At 36.4% G+C, this 16,977-nt stretch overlaps 1 protein-coding gene across 1 annotated transcript in view; it reads right to left on the bottom strand.

Annotated features, from left to right (window-relative positions):
• Positions 1 to 16,977, bottom strand: part of CADM2 (cell adhesion molecule 2) — a 359,573-nt gene that overhangs the window by 272,701 nt on the left and 69,895 nt on the right. The gene's annotated exons all lie outside the window — the stretch shown is intronic.

The following is a 16,977-nucleotide window of genomic DNA, read 5'->3' as shown; positions in this document are numbered from 1 at the left end:
AAAAAAAAAAAAAAAAAAAAAAAAAAAAAAAAAAAAGATGACTAGGAAATAAAAGTACATTAGCAAAATGGGGGTAGCTCAGAGTTTCCATTCCATGCTTGCTGTTCCAAAGGCTGTGAGGGCTGTAAAAAGCCATTACCAGCGTGCAGTCAGCACAGTGTGGTGAACATCCAGGCTGCTGCTCTGTGGCTCAGCAAAAAATCCTGGCATCCATCCATCCTCACCTCAGTTTTATAATCCTTGTTAATATCTGAGCGTTATTTCTCTCTTGCACTAAGTGTGATGGCAGACATGACAGCTTCAAGCCTGGCACCATAACACACGGGGCTAGGAAGCTGCTCACTGGCTAAGAGCTAATTACCCTGATTCTTGAATCACCTAGAAATAAATTACAGCAATCCCTGAATTATATTAGGAACTAAACATATTACTCTTGATGAAATTAAGATTTGAACTGGCATAGAACCTTAAGTGGGGCTAGGTAAAAAAGGAATTCCCCCCCCCCCCGGTTGTAAATTAAGAATTTTATAAGAAGAAACTTTTACTCTTGCATTACAAACAGGTTATTAGACAGATGATATACAGTAGGAGACACTCTGAGTAGATTAGCAAGAGACAAGAAAGCTATTAGCTCCATAAAGTTGCAAGTATGTTCTCTATAGTTAAAACTTAAAAATTACTTATTCCTTTTACATTATATTGTAAACTAGTTTATATTAAGGGTGATTTACAGGTACCAAGCAAACACTAAGGCATCCCAAACCCAAGAGTTTGGCAAACTTTAAGAAACTATAGCAGTCTTACAGTTCCCTCACCATGAAACTTTTCCTCAGATTACCAAAGTATAAAAAGGTACTAACAAGAGCATTTGGATTTTGTTAATGGAAGAGTCTACTAGAGAGATGGTCAAACTTAGTCAGGAAGTTAAACTCGTGGTCAGACTTAGCCAGGAAAGCTCTATGGCATACAGAGGCCTGAAACAGTTACAATCCATGATGTAGTAAATAAAGAAAACAGAAAACCAAGTTTGCTTACTTCCCCTCCTTTAACCATTAAAGGATGTATTGTAGTATCTACATTATACAAAGTATCTACTGTACTTTGACCAGAGAAAGTAGACTCCACTGTTTCAAATGCTGGCTTAATCCAACCATACTATCTCAGACACACACAGAGATCACCTTCTCTTTCCAGACCAAGACTAGCACCAGAAGTCAAGAACACAACATTGCATAACGGTGCCTTTTTATTAGCAATTTTGATGGATGCTATTATGCTCATCAATTGTTTCAGTAATATATATAACACAGACTACCCATTTTTTTAGTGTTGCTGTCAATACATTCGCTAAAATTCATCAATGTACTTGATTTCCATAGCCACTTTTACAAGGTGTTTGGTATCCAACATGTCATGAATTCTCTCCCTTTTGCTCCACTCCTGTCTAAAAATACACCCTTCAGCCATAGTTCCAATTCATGTTCTCTCTCTAATAAATAACATTCAAGTTTCTGACCTTCAGGGCTGCAAACTGTACATTGCATCATGTAACATGTTAGATTACAGGTGCTAAGACTGTGTTTGTCTTTCCATGTAATTACAACTAAAAAAAAAAAAAGTTACAATTTTAAAGGAATTTATAAGGGCAAGTACAAAAAGATCAATATTTTACATTTGAGGTTATTAAATTTCTACTAAAGATCCCATTCATCAAAAACATCTACACATGTATTCTTCCTATTTTTAATCTCTTAAAACACGTATGGCATTATACGAGTAAGTCAGAAAATCAAAGAAAAATATCCCTGCAAATGGCTATGGGTGGCAGTTTAACACTGGTATTGATTAAGCACCTCGAATATATTGGAACTTGACAGAAAAGTCTCCTGACCCTAGAAATCAATGCAAGATGAATCTGCCTAGACTTTTCTTCACAGATTAGGGAACTGAACTGTTGGGTGTAAAGACACACTCTCAGCTCTGCTGTGGGGCGGTAGCGCCGCCCCTTGTGCCCACAAAGCAGCTGGCTCACCGGCACTCGCGCACCGTGACATGTCTTCAGGATTCTGCTTCGTGCTTCTCCCGCTTCTTAAACAACCCCATGTAGCACAGCTCTGGCTTCTGTGGAGCGAAGTTCTGGGTTTAGGCCCTTTTAGATCAGCAGTATGGAAAGACAGGAAAGGGGAGTGTCATGCAATTACGCTGCTTGAATTTAGTCATCTCTCTGAGATGTCTGACCTCAAAAAAAACCCCAGGTATCTCAATCACTGGAAAAGCAGAGAGAGTCCAGAGCATTTAGTTTAGGATTCCTCTCTGACTTGCCCTTTAGAGGAACCTGTCTCTCCCTCCATTTATTATGGAATCTCTTAAAACTGGTGCTTATGGGTAGGTGACATAGATATTTCCCTGCACATACTTTTGGTGTTGAATTAAATAACCTTTTTTTAAGACTATCTGTCGATAACAATTTATGGGAAAGAAGAAAGAGAGAATTTACAAAAAAGTCTGTTGCTTAGCATCAGTACTACTGAAAATCTGACTGTACAAAACATACATGCATGCAGCTTAAGTGGATAGCTAAACTAGGCTGCAACTTTTTAATTATCTTCAGAGCAGTAACAAATGGTTGGACTGTACATTGAAATTTAGATGAACACTTCTGTGAGGAAAACAGCAGATGGTAAGAGACTTACTATGGTTACAGACCTTACTGCATCGAGCATTATACAAATACTGGAACACACACTACTTGTCCTAGGAACTGTTAAGCTGCTGGACAAGAGAACCGAGTCAGCAAGTAAGTTGCATAGGCCCTTAGCACATGTGCTGTGTGGCTTTACAAGAAAGGAGCAGAATGCGTGGCTGGGGCAATGAGAAAAGTATGTCTGAGAAAAGGAGGAGTGGATAACAGCAGAGGAATGCTACAAAGCAAAACAGGAGAAGAATAAAGGCAGAGGAACGAACAACAAAAGGAAGGATAAAATAAGCAGGGTAAATTAAGCTGAGGCTATTCTGGTAAAAGGATTAGAATGACAAAAAGATTCAATAGTATTTGGATTCATTAGTGACAAAATAAATGAGAGGAAAAACATTCCACGAAATCCTTGATTCTGGTTAGAGCAAACAATGCCTAGAAGCTTCCTTCATGCTGAAATGGCTATCTTCATACCTATGATTATGAAAAGCATGAGACTGACAGAAGAGAGACTTTCTTGTCTCTTCTTTATTCTTAGGAGAACAAGGCTGAGAAGGGTGGAAAACAGGGATCGGAACAATATGAAATGAATCTCCACACAGTTATTCCTTAGCTTCCTGACAATGTCTTAAACTCTTATCAGAGGTAGCGAGGGCAATATCAAAGCATGAAAAGACTAATCATCTGTTCAAATATGACCTTTTCTGTGTGTTATTGCAGTGGTTTGGACATATTGTACAAATTAACTTCCAGAACAGGGGTCATGATATTCTTGAAACTTCTGAGAAATTGTGTAAAAAATAATAAATACAACTGTAAGTGGTGGTGATTTCCATATTTTCTAAATGAGTGTTCACCTGACAAGTGTGCTACCATCTAAACCCAACCACAGCTAGCATGCATTTGGTTAGTTAGGCTGCTACTACAAAATTATCAAAAGCAACAGACACTAGTTCAGCTCTAATACTAAAATTACTGAAATTCTTAGGCAGATCTTCATGCACTATTCCCCCACCTGCTACCCCCCAAAAAAAGAGGAATGTTGAGTAGAAACTGGGGAAAACTCAGGAAACAAAACTATCTTCTACTTCTGTGGATGTTCTGTCTTATATAATAAATTGTTCCTGTGGTAGTGATTTAATCAGCTATTATTTTAAAAAATAGTATTATATTAGCTAGGAAATAATATAATAAAACTATGCAATAAACACCATAAGTAAGTAGCATACTACAAGGAGAGACTAGCCATAACAATGTCTAGGTTTACTGGGGAAAAGGCAAAAAACCTGACCACCTCTTTATAAGAGGAAAGGAGAGAGACCAGTCCTCTACTGGAAACAACTGCATCAACATGTCCAAGGTGTGCTCATCAGCAGGAAAAGACAACTCTGGAAGAATACTCTCTTTTTCTGCTTATTTAAAGATATTTTGTTTAAGAAAAATAGAAGGGTTTTGTTTCAGTGAGTTGCATATACATTTCATAATTTTACTTGATGTGCAACTCATTTTTATACCTCCATGTAACGAAAATTTCTAAAAATAGAATAAAATTACACAGTTCTGTGTTACACATAAAACATTTTAGTTGCTCAAAATTTCAGTTCTGGGCAAAGTGAGAAACATCTTTCATCCCATGCAAGTTGCTTTTAAAACTATTTTTATTCTTAGAGAAAAACCTGTTTTCAGAAAGGTTTAAAAGCAAGCGGACAAGGGAAGGGTATTGTTCCAGTTCGACTAAAACTAATAGCATTTTTCTGAGATAAATCTTCACAGTAGTTTTGCTGTACTAAAATGTTTACATCACTTGGAAGCTTTAATCCACCTGATGACCTGAAACCATATGCACAGACTATTATGGAATATTATGGAGCCAAAATTAATATCATTGACAAGAGCAATATTCGTTTACTGATGACACTGCAACTTGTCCTCAGCGGCACTTGTGCAGCCTCCTGTCAGGTTAGGAGGCAAAAGGAGCAAGTAGCACCTCCTTGCAAAGGTCTACACAGATATACCCTTGGACAAGATAGAAGTCGCTAGCCCCAGGATTAAGAACTGTTAAATAGAAGCACACTTCCATTTTGTTGGCCATACTTTCCTTTACTGCACAGCTAGCCTAAAGGTCAGTACATGCATGAATAAACCTTAAGACTTGTTCCAAGCAGCACACAATGTAATTTAAAAAACAAACAAACAAACAAAAAAACAAAAAAACCTCACTCATCCTAGAAACACACAGCACTCTATATGAACTTTTAATTTAAACGTTTGTTCTATCAAAATTAAAAAAACAAAACAAAACAAAACAAACCAGCCAACAAAACCCAAGATTATCAAACAGTTCTCCTTTTCTTTCAGCTGCTCTGTCAGGGTTTGTCAGTTTGTTATTGCATACTCACTCCTCTTTAGACTCCTACTTGTATTATTTAATTTTTCTGCTGGCCTGTAGATAATGAATCTGTTGTCAGCCTGTCTGTTTATGTCCAGCAGATATACACAGGGAATAAAATGGTTAGGACAGAAGACAAAGGGCTATCCCTTTACTCCTGCCTGAGAAAAGTCAGATTCACTAGAAGCTGAATCGAGCGTTATACCTCTTTACAGTGACAGCAGTTGAAGAATACTTTCTATTTACAAATATTATGTGTAGCATAGAGGGACAGACATTGCATGACAGCTCTCTCTAACTGTATGGTCTTTAAAATAAGATGTTGCACTTTGAGAAACATAATTTGCAGATTCTGATATTTTAAACAGACCCAAGGAGGAAATAAAATATATGCAGAGAAAAAAAAAGTCTATGGAAGTAAAAATATCACAAACACATCCCCCTTGAATATTTTGCATTTGGTTAAAGAGCATTTTCTTTAATGACTGCTTTGCCATGCATACAAGATGGAGACATCTGAAATCGCTTCTTTATAAAGAAGAGCAGATTGTCACACTTAGTAAAACCTGTTGAACCTCAAGTGACTAAAACTCCAATGTATTCATTAAATATCACCAGAACTTTACAGGTGGAAGCTTCTCTGACTTCACCTGCAGCACTTAGCTGGCAAGATTAAATCAAAAGCTCACATAAATATGCTTACAGTGACATTCAGATCTGTGCTCTTCTATTAGTTTATTTCCCAGATTAATCAGCAGTTGCAATGTACTTCTGACACTTGCAAGAACACAACATATTATAATAACGCTGACCATGATTAGTATTTCTTCATGTGTACTTGCTATTATTGCAATTATTTATTAATGATAATCTTTTACCAAAAACACTATTTCATGTATGAACAGCTCTAAATGATTCCTATATTCAATGACAATTAATTACGATACTATGAAGAATTATTTAATATGTGCTCTTAGCCAACTCATTTTTGTAACACTCAATGCAAGGTACAAAAGAAGACACGCTGAATTTGTTGATTACACTGTTACCTAATTTGTTAACTACAATAACAAAACCATTAGTTAAAAAAAAAAAAAATCAAAGCTGGTTTTAATCTGAGGAAAATAGTACATATTCACACACACTCTCATTGACAAGTATCTACAAATCAAGTAACGGGTATAAGTAAGTGGCATAAATTAAGGCCAGTCACAAAGGTACCAGATTACAGATTATCTACCCAGAAAATAGAAACCCATCACAGGGCTAATAATTTTCAGACCCTGAAGGTTTCGAATTTCAAGTAATTCTTACTTCCTTAAAACTGTATGATCTAGAATATATCTTCACCACTCCTAAGGGAGAAAACAAGGATATATTTCAATTTCAATAGAGAGGGGAAAAATTATTTTCTTCAGAATAACAATAGTCAGCAATATTTATGAAACCATCTTTTGGGCTGGAGAGAATACCAAGGATGACCTCTGAAAGAAAAATAAAAATAATTGAGTAGCTATCATCACAAAAAGTACTGAATTCCATCATTTCATTAGGTATCCTTTTCTGAAAGAGCAGAGAGTTCCCATCTCAGCAGAAAAATGTAAAAACATGTTATAAAAGAGGCATTATAGAGAAACAATGTGAGGAAAGAAACAAAAACCACTGGAGCGCAAGAACCGTCAACAGCAAAACAATAGCAGGAACATCAGCAAAGCACAATGTTAGTCAGAGAGGTTGTAGCCCACAGCCAGATGGAGACCAAGAGAAGCAGCTTTCAAAGAAAACAGCATGGAGGCATTCCAGAGGAGATGTGAATGCATGTCCCTCTCCTGTCTGATGAACAGAGGAGCTCGCACAGCTTTAGCTAGGAGCTTAAGAAACAGTACCTTGAACAGTGCTGATGCCACCTTAGCCCATGCACTGAGAGCCAAGAGAGGAGGAGCAAGACCTGTCATACAAAGTCCGACTGACACATAGCAAAACAATTTCTAGTCTGTGCTGAGAAAGCACTGGCAGAAGGAGCTAAACACCACTGGAGCTGAGCCCAGAAAGAAGACGCTGAAAGCAGCCTGTGGCCAAGGTATCGGACTTAACAGCTGACATAGGAGAAACAGTAAGCAACGATTCGCTGAAGCAGGAAAACCATTTGCTGCTGTCATCTGAAAGGCATGGGATGCAGTTGTCCCACTGTGACACAAAAGCAAACCAAAGACCAAAGGATGGGCTGAGAACAAGGAATCACAGACAACTTGCGACCAGTAAGGATCCCCCAAAGTTCCATCTAAAAGTATCATCTATAGCTCTCTCTTCATTTATGAGTTTGGACAGTAGACAGTAGGGCACAAGATACAAAGGACTCAGCGCTGAGTCCTTAACAGTGGAAGTCCTTGAGAAGAGACAGAAAATATTAAAGGCTTATCCTCCACAGAAAACAACAAATTAATCAAGGAAAACTTTTTTTGCTGAAACTGTCATAACCTGTCATGTCATACAGATGATCTGACAAGTCATATTTACATAAAAAGATGTAAACAATTTAGCTCCTTTGTTATAAGTATTTCAAAGACAAGTTTGGAGGGCTTTTTTCCCCCCTCTCTTGCTAGATTATGGTAGTCTCAGCCCTACTGATAGTAAATTCCAGAGCCGTCTGTTGTACAAAATGGCTGGAGAGTTGGATCAAAAAGACACATTACAGCTTTATGGCTCTTGCATTATGTCTTGCCAGATGTGCTCAGCGGAGAATATCACAGACAGCAAAATGAGGCATGAGAGACTGTGTACCAAATTCACATCAATCACTCTCTTCCTAAATCTTCCATCTAGCTCAGATCTGCTGAAATGTGTGCTCAGCTACACTGGGCATTTACACTACTCAGGAGTTTGTGGGTGTCCAACAATGACTCCACCATATAATAAAGGGGAAACCTCTGTTACCCAGATTTAAGCGCTGTCTGTATTCTTACATAACAGTTTTGGCCTTGTTTCACTATCTCCTAAGAAAGAATAAAATAATTTTTTAGAAGTTTGTTTCATTCCTTTGGTCCTTTGTTCCAAACTGATTTTCAGGGTATTAAATATGAAAAATAGTTGCTCTGTATCACTGAAAATAGGACACTGAGAATTTAGACAGGAAATTTTATGAGTCTTATGAAAGGCAGGATATTAATCAATATAATGATGACATTTATTCAAACAAATGACCATAATACAAGGCAAATGTATTAGCCACCGCAACGAGTAAGATGAAGGACACCACCGACTAACCAAAGATACACTTTGTTCTTAAATATAATTGCAGCATCAACTGATCTCAAAGAAGACGACAAAGGAAGAGATTTTCCAGATTCTGACACTATGAACAGCTTTTATACCCAGTGTCTGAAGAACAGATGTGGTGGGTTGACCCCAACCCGCACCTAAGTCCCCATCCAGTTTCTCACTCACTCTTCCCCAGATGGGGGAGACAAAAGGAAGGGCAAAAGCAAGGAAAAAAAGTGAGTTGAGATAAAGACATTTTAATAAGTAGTAAAAAAAAATCCCCAAACAAACAAACAAACCCCCAAAACCAAACCACAAAAACTCCAAGTCAATAAAAGAAAAGTGAAAAAAATACCAAACCAAAAAACCCCCAAGTGGTGCAAGAGGTAATCACTGACCACCTTCCACCAGCAGACTAATGCCCAGGGACTCTCTGAACAATGGTTACCTTGGAATAAACTCACACACAGCCCTTCCCCACTCCCCGCCCAGTTTTATTGCTGAGCATGACACTATATGGTATGCAATATCTCTTTGGTCAATTTGGGTCAGCTATTCATGGAGGGGCAGAGTGAGAAACAGAGAAGGACTTAATGCTGTGTGAGCAAGCAACCAACACACGTGTTATCAACACTGTTTGGTCACAAATCTAAGACACAGCACACAAGTTAACTCCAACCCAACCAGACCCAGTACAAGGGGTTAAAGACCCTATCTATATTCAAATTACAAATATTTTGTCAGAAGAAAAGTTAAATGAACTATGAATACCTAAAACTGGTAAAATATCAGAGCCTTAACTGCTAGGCACCAGTGAAACTGCTGTGTTAATAAAATGACAGCAAGTAAATTAACAACTGGGAAAGATATTTCATTGGGTAAAATTTACCAGGGGAAGAGGCTATGGTAGGAGGATCTCTCTTTTGTAGAACAGGTAAATTCTCATAGTTCCACCCCAAAAATTCTGAAGAAGAAACCACAGTGTGCATTTTCTGGAATGTTTGCTACAGTAAAATTAGGAGAAAACCCAAGTTTACTCATTACTGGAAATGAGGTGAAAGATTATGGTACACAAATTGCAAGAAACAAATCAAATTTTTTGTTGACTTTGCTTTTACTCATACAATGCAAAGAGAAGGAAGATAGAATAGATACAATAGAAATTCACAACAGTACTACTTCACAAGTTAGGCATTATTGTATAAATCCCATACTAGTAAGAAATATAAGATGGTGATGGCATAATTACATAATATTTCTCTTAACATTTGAAGTTGAAATATGATTTCCATCAAGTCAGAGATTGAAGATACCAAGGTCCAAGATCACTTTGTTATCTTTCAGAACCAGTGCACTGTGTTAAGTGAAAAGTCATCTGATCAATGGAAAGAGAAATGACAACAGTCTGCTCCATGAAGACTGTCAGGCTCAGAATGTGAATTCTACTGTTTGCTTTGCCCCTCAGTAACGTGAGGAAACCAGAAAGAATGACCTCTATCCAATATCTACACTCTACACTCACTTGCAACACACCTTAACACAGAAACTTCTCTTTCCCTTAAGGGCAATGCCTCCTTCTGGGTGTAAGGAATCAATTCTAATATTAACAGATTCTAATCTTAATCTCATAGTTAGGCTGCCTATTTCTTTATTCAAGATGTCACATAATTTTGCTTCTGACTGCAGCTCCTTATTCAACTCTTCCCAATATCTTCTGCCTAAAAGATTCCATTATTCTCTTCTACCTTTTCTTCTATTTGTGCCTACACCAGTACTCCTGCCCCTTGGCATCACCTAGCTACACAGCCCTTTAAATTTTTCATTAAACCAAACCTTTATGAGACCTACCAAAGAATTACATAACATCTCTTTTAGCAACTGATACCTGTCATCTTCCTGGTCACCAAAAAATTTTGTTCCTATTGATTCTTCTTCCAGTACCAGGTCAGACATAAAAAGAGAAAATTTTCTTCATGTGTAATTCTGGTACACCAGCAGCAGCAACAAACCAGCAGTTGCAACAGCCTGCACAGAATTTCACTGTGTATAAAATATATTAAAGGTTTATAGTTAATCAAAAGGTGATATTAAATGGCTTCTGGCAAGGGATCCTTACTTATAATACATAATTCATTATTTTTTTCCTAAAGTAGACCCTAGATTCAAAGCAGATTTTAATAATACCATAAAATCTTTGACAACTATTTGCACAGGATAACCATAGGATTTAACACAGATTGTAGTAGTATAAAATGCTATGAATTATCTGAATTTTTCCTTAGTAAACTGACTACTGATGCAAGAGCTCAAGTCACTTTATAGTTCATTCTGTAAAACATCCCTTAGAATACCATTACCATCATGACCTAAATATATTTGCAATTAACAAATTTAAAATAAAATATTTCTAAAGGTTGTTACAAGAAGATTTTTGAGAAAAAAAAATACAGTTAACCACCGATATTCTCCGAATTCTAGTCAAATGAACTTTAATTTGTACTGGCACTGCCATTTATAGCAGATACTAGGAAACCCAATTACATTTCAAGAAATAAAATTCCTCTCCACCAAAGACCTGATTTGATTGCTCTTTTCATACCACATTAGGTTATGCTTTTGCTAATAGCTGTAAGAACTCTGCATTGAAAAACATCAGGTGGACTTGTTACAGCATCTACAGAAAAGTTTGCTTTTTCTCTTTGACATCAAAATCAACAGACATCAAATTTTTCAGAGTAAGCCTGACATTACTGCTCAGGCATCCAAGACAAACTTTTTCATAAAAAATATACTGATTGAGAATACCCTCAGGAAAAAAATATTTATGAGTGACAGGAAGCCAACTGCTGAAAACATATATTGCTTGCTTGCTCTCATCTGTATACAAACACTTCAGAAGCTACAGAGAAGCTGTAAACCCAGTTTGGGTATTAATTTCCTGTTTTTTTTTGAAAACTGACTCCTCACAGCAAGTATAAAATAATAAGTAGCATATCTTTTTCCACTTGCTTTATGGTAGCCAGCATATAGGGTCCTGGCCAGGCTTGGGCTGAAGGGGACACAAACTCACCACCTGCTACTTGCCCACTAAACAAAGGGCGTTTTGCATTCTTCAGTGGCCTTGTTCTGAAATCCAACAAATCTCAGAAGCATTATGTTTATAATAAAATTACTTGAAATTCATATTCAGAACTAAACAAGGACTTTCACAGTAAACATTTTTATTATCTGAAAGTTTCAGTAGCCAGTATGAACTTTTACTAACTGAAATTAGGAATATTTAGCTGTAACACTTTCAGAGTAAAATACATTTTAATGAACTCCTAGAGGCATGAATCATAGCTCTTTGTTTTTTTACTCTAAGTTGGAGAAAATAATTTTCTTGGAGCAGATCTGTTTTTCCCAGTGACAGAGAAAAATCTAAATGTGAGCAAAGGAATCAGGCAAATATTCAACCTCCCTTTTTAGTGCAGTCAAACAGCAAACCACTGCAGTTACAGCAGCAGTTCAGGTCTCCATTCCCTACCAACGGAACAGAACTGCTGTGCTCAGGCTTGGAACCACTGGTGGTTAAGTGAATGAAAGTGGAAAAGGCATTTAAATTAATTTTACAAGATATCTTAATCACACTGTTCTTATTAATAAAAAAAGAGGGGGGTTTCACTGATGGAAGGAAAAACTCTGACAGTTCCAGCGCCAGCAAGAACAACCAGACATCATCAGAAAATTATGACTTGCCCCAAGACAGTATTAGATTATGTAGTAATTTTCATGCTCACGAATCAAACTTAATTTGCAAATGGAAGAACAAATTAAAAAAAACCAACCATAAAACGAGGAATCTTGGTGACCTGACAATATGATAATGGTGACCCTAAACTGCTGAAACAGTTGGAAAGCAGAACACCACATTGAAGAAAGGGTGAGGTTCTTAAGAGGAACAGCGTCTCAGAAACTGGTTTTGACCATTTTATAGAAATAATAAAAATCTCACAAATATTTACTATTAGCATATTAAGCCAAGCAATGACTTCAACACCACCAAATCTGCCCCAGCAACTCTGATGCAAAACCATGTGCTGTCAAAATCTCAGGTAAACAATCCTCGATGCAGTTATTTTATGTGAAAAGGCATTCTCAGTTCTAAAAGCAGGTGTTCCAGAACTGGGCTTACAAAATGCCAGTCATATTGGGGTGGTGGGAAATATTTTTCATAATCAAATTTGATAAAATCATACCTGTTGTCTTTTCTGACAAGTGTTTTGGACACATTAACACAAGTTTTTCAATTAAGTGTATATTAAAAATTCAATCATTGTCATATTTGAAAGTACTTTTTGCTGACATAAAACTATGGACATTTTATATTGATTCATTATTTCAGTTTTGTTTTCTAAAATTCTCACTTTTTAATATCTGAGGCGTTCTGGTTGAGAATGCTGAAACGTTCACGTTTATGAGGAATGTTATTTTTGTGTACAGACTTTGTCTTTTGAACATGACAGACTTTTTACACATCTGTGCTATAAAAAAAAAAATATATATATATATATATATATATGTTGCCCTAATATAAGGACTAGTAGTTACTATATTTTAAGAATAGTGGGTGGTAAATTCACAGCTGGACCCTCACAGAATACTTTGTAAAACAAATTCTAGAGCTCATTGAGGGGTTTTATCTGAACAAAGTCTATTAAAAAGTGAATAGAAAAACAAAGAAGAAAACGTCTTATTTTTCAAGTTTAGACAAATTTTATTTAAAACATATTAGATATTATATAGATAGGTACTATATCTTATAGATAGTATATATTATGCATAAATTGGCAAAGCTTTGTGAAATTGAATGTTAAAAGGTTGTTTAAAACACAGGAGAACAAGCAAATTTCTATTAGTCATTGTCAAGTTATTTAGAGACATATTTTAATTATATAAGCAAGATTCTTTACAGCAGTGAGAAGGGCTGTAAAATATGCTGCTAATAAAAATAATTCTAGAAATTTGTTAGAGGAATATAAGTATTAAATTCAGAATAATTCTTTTTGCTTCCTGAATTTGGGGTGGGGGGTGGGAAGAGGAGCTTTGTGGCTACATTCTGTAACATATTTTAAAAATATGTATTGTTTTAAAAACATGAAAGACCTTCCATATTCCACAGAAAATTTAATTACTCTCTTGACAGGGCCTTCATTCCCTGCACAGAAGAATGCAGAGGGCCACTGAAGAGCTCTAATTTCAATCTCTGGAAAAGTATATTTTATATCTGCAGTCTTCACAGAAAGTACTCTCAGGTAACTACACTGTTTCTCTGTCCTTTAGCTCTCTCCAACTGGTTCCTGCTTTCAAACTTCTAAAGAACAAATTCAAAACATTCTTAATTGCACTGACTTAATCAACTACTGCTCTTTCCCATTTTTATTCCAGCTATGGCTCCAAGTTTTTGAAGTCTAGCTAATCTAAATTTCAGAATTTTTTTTTAACCTTCTGTCCCCCCTCCGTGTTTTTGAAAGGTCTAATTTATTTCTGTGTTCTAGTTTTTTCTTTCAGTGATGTTCAGCAGAGCCTCCTCATTTCACTCCAGCTCTCCGCAAGATTCCTCAAGACTGCTGTAGGTCTCCTTAACTGCACAATCCCATCCATGAACTCAAATAACAAACATTCATATAACATCTCTAAGGTCCTATCTCACCAATCTACCTCTTTATTCTAGTTCTCTTCTACCATGTACAAATTAAAATTTCATTAGCCTCTTCCTCTTACGGATGTCTTGCATGCTCCTCAGACATTTTATGGCTCAACTGAGGCTCTTCATTCTCTACCCTCCCTTTTATTCCCCCTATTCTGCTTTTCAAAATCTCTTTCATGACTACTGCCTATAGTAATAACGATTTGCAGCTCTGTCTTCTAAACTTGACTTAAATCACTATAGTGATTATAGCCTCTGCAAAGTCCTTCGTTGGTTCACAAATGCCTTTTGAATAGCATCACTAAAATATAGCTCTTCTCATCTTTTTATACAGAAAAAAAAAAACCCACCTCATCTTGGGTTTTGCATGGCAGTATTCCCTGTTTTGGACTAGATATGTGCCATTTTTCACAGCTCAAATCCATTCCAAATGTGGCTACCACCAAAGCAAAGGTTTATCAGCACAAATAACGATACTGCAGTACCCCATTAGCAATGGCTGCTACAATATGAATCCTCTGGATCATCTCAGGGAAGCAGCACACCCTTGAACAACTTAAAAATGCTTCCATCCCTTTCACTCTGAACCCCAGTACAACTATGCAAAACCCTAAGGAAGCTCATCTGTACTCCATCCGTGCTCTTCTAAAGCCATTTGCATGATTTTCTTTATTACATAAATATGAACTTTATTTCCACAGCCTTCTCTGTCCTACCCCATTGTCTACCTCAGTGTTAAGATACCGATTTCTCCTTGTTCACTCAGGCTGGAAGCCTCCAAAGCCCATTTAATGGAGGAGACAAGTTCTACGAGCTGGCAAAACTGAAGTGTTAGTCTCTTAGAACAGCTTTTTAAAATTCACCTTCCTTGTGCTGTCAGAATCACAACAAAGACTGTTGCAACACTGACACTGCAGCCCACTGTGCCAGCCACGATTGTGACACCATCTTTCTGCATTCTATTTCTCTGATTCTGTTTGTTTGTTTTGGGGTTTTTTTTTGATTTATAGTTAGCTTTTCTAGTCTTACAAGACATGGACCTTCTTTTACCTCTGAGTTTTTACATCTAGTAGTACACCATGGCCTTATCACTTATGCAGTGAGTGAATGAAAAATACTAATGTAAATGAATTATAATTAAAAACCTTATGGTGACTATACCTTTTTTAATATCAACAACAGATACAGCTAGTCTGGAAAACAGCTAGACCATGACTTATATTTTACAACCACATTTTAAAAAAAGAAATCCTAGATACATCTTTACTAGAAAGAGCTGGGGGAGGGCAGAAAGAGGCATCAAGGAAAGAGTTTCTTAAAATCAAAATTATTCTGTAGCAAAATGATTTCTAAATATTTTTATTTAAGTCTAGCTGACAATGTACTCAGTTAATATTTATGCTCATATGAGAACTTTCTATTCCAAGAAAAAAAATTCTTCATAATATATTTTATATTCTGGTCTCTTGATTATTTAGACATTCGGCATCCATAAACAAGTAGTTTATCCATGAGATCAGCTATTTGATACCAAAATAAATGGACCCCTGAGAAATATCCTTCACAAACAAATAATAAAAAAGAAAGTTGATTAGTATGCTTATACTTGACAAAGTAAATCAGACAAATTGTGTAAGAACACAAATGTCTCTTAAGGCCTCAGATTCTGCAATCATATGGATAAATGCAACATTGTGTATTGTTAACTTTGCTGCTTCATAAAATACTGTCCATTAAGATGCAAGCCTGTGTTTAACATCATTAAGGCATTATTTCAAATGAGGTGACTGGAAAGAAATGAAGATAACACAGAAGCTTAAAACAGTAAAGGACAAATCATTTCATAAGCCATTGTCAAAATAGTTCATAACATATCAAACCATAGTTTTCAGTTGGCAATACTATCCTTTTATACATCTAACTACATACAGAGATATAAAACCATGTCTATCTTTAGCCAAACTACTTATCAAGTCAGTCATTTAAAAAGCTTGCAGCATGCTTACCCTTTCAGCTTGTCCTAACTCTGCAGCCCAGAGTTTTCTATACCAAATAGGACATGGCTTTGCTTTCAAAAGGTACCCTTACTGATTCTTTTCACTTTTCCACAGATTTGCTGCTAGAATTTATAACTAGCACTTCAAGCCTTTTCTCCCCCTCATCCGAACTGGTTTAACTTCTTTATGATGGCAGATAATTGTTTTGGCCTTAGGCAAGGAATGTGCTCTCTGCTTAGGAAGATGGCTGCACAGCATCTTTATAAAGGAGCCAAATGAGAAAAAATGAGATAGTTGCAGAACATTACAGTTCTTTATCTTATCAATTATTGAAAAAATACTCTTTTTTTTTTTTTTTTTTTTTTTAGGTGGTAAGAACACTAATAAGAGGTCAAAATATAACACTAGGCTCTTGCTATTAATGGTGATAAGAGTAATGATGAACAATAATTCAAAATAAACATTTAATGAACTTAATGAACACAGCAAGACTGATTGAACTAATACTTAAACTACAGAAAAAGCATTGCTATTGAAATAACAAAGCAGAAGTGAATCCAAGTACTTAAAAAACTGAGGGAAGTCCATCTTCTGCAGAATCTATATCCACTTTACTGAACCATAAATATATCATATTTTTACTGTAACGATTATAATCTGAGATGTTACAGCAAGAAAGAAGTTTGTTACACATATAATGTGCATCTATACTTAAATAGTATTATTCATTAACAGGGATAATAGTCAAATTGATTCTCAAAGTTCTGTGTATCTGAAAAGGTTAGATCAAAGATTTTTCAACAGAAGTGAGGACAAATATAATTTCCCACCAAGAGAGGGGGGAGAGGGGAAAAGAGAGAGAAGAGAGGGGGGAGAGGGGAGAAGAGGGAGAGGGGAGAGAAGGGAGAGGGGATAGGGGAGAGAGGGGAGAGAGGGGAGAGAAGGGAGA

The sequence above is a fragment of the Athene cunicularia genome (genome assembly GCF_003259725.1).
Source record: "Athene cunicularia isolate RWA chromosome 1 unlocalized genomic scaffold, athCun1 chr1_part1, whole genome shotgun sequence".
In the NCBI taxonomy this organism is placed as follows: Eukaryota; Metazoa; Chordata; class Aves; order Strigiformes; family Strigidae; genus Athene; species Athene cunicularia.
The sequence above is the reverse complement of the archived record's forward strand: the minus strand, read 5'-3'. Positions and strand labels throughout refer to the sequence as shown.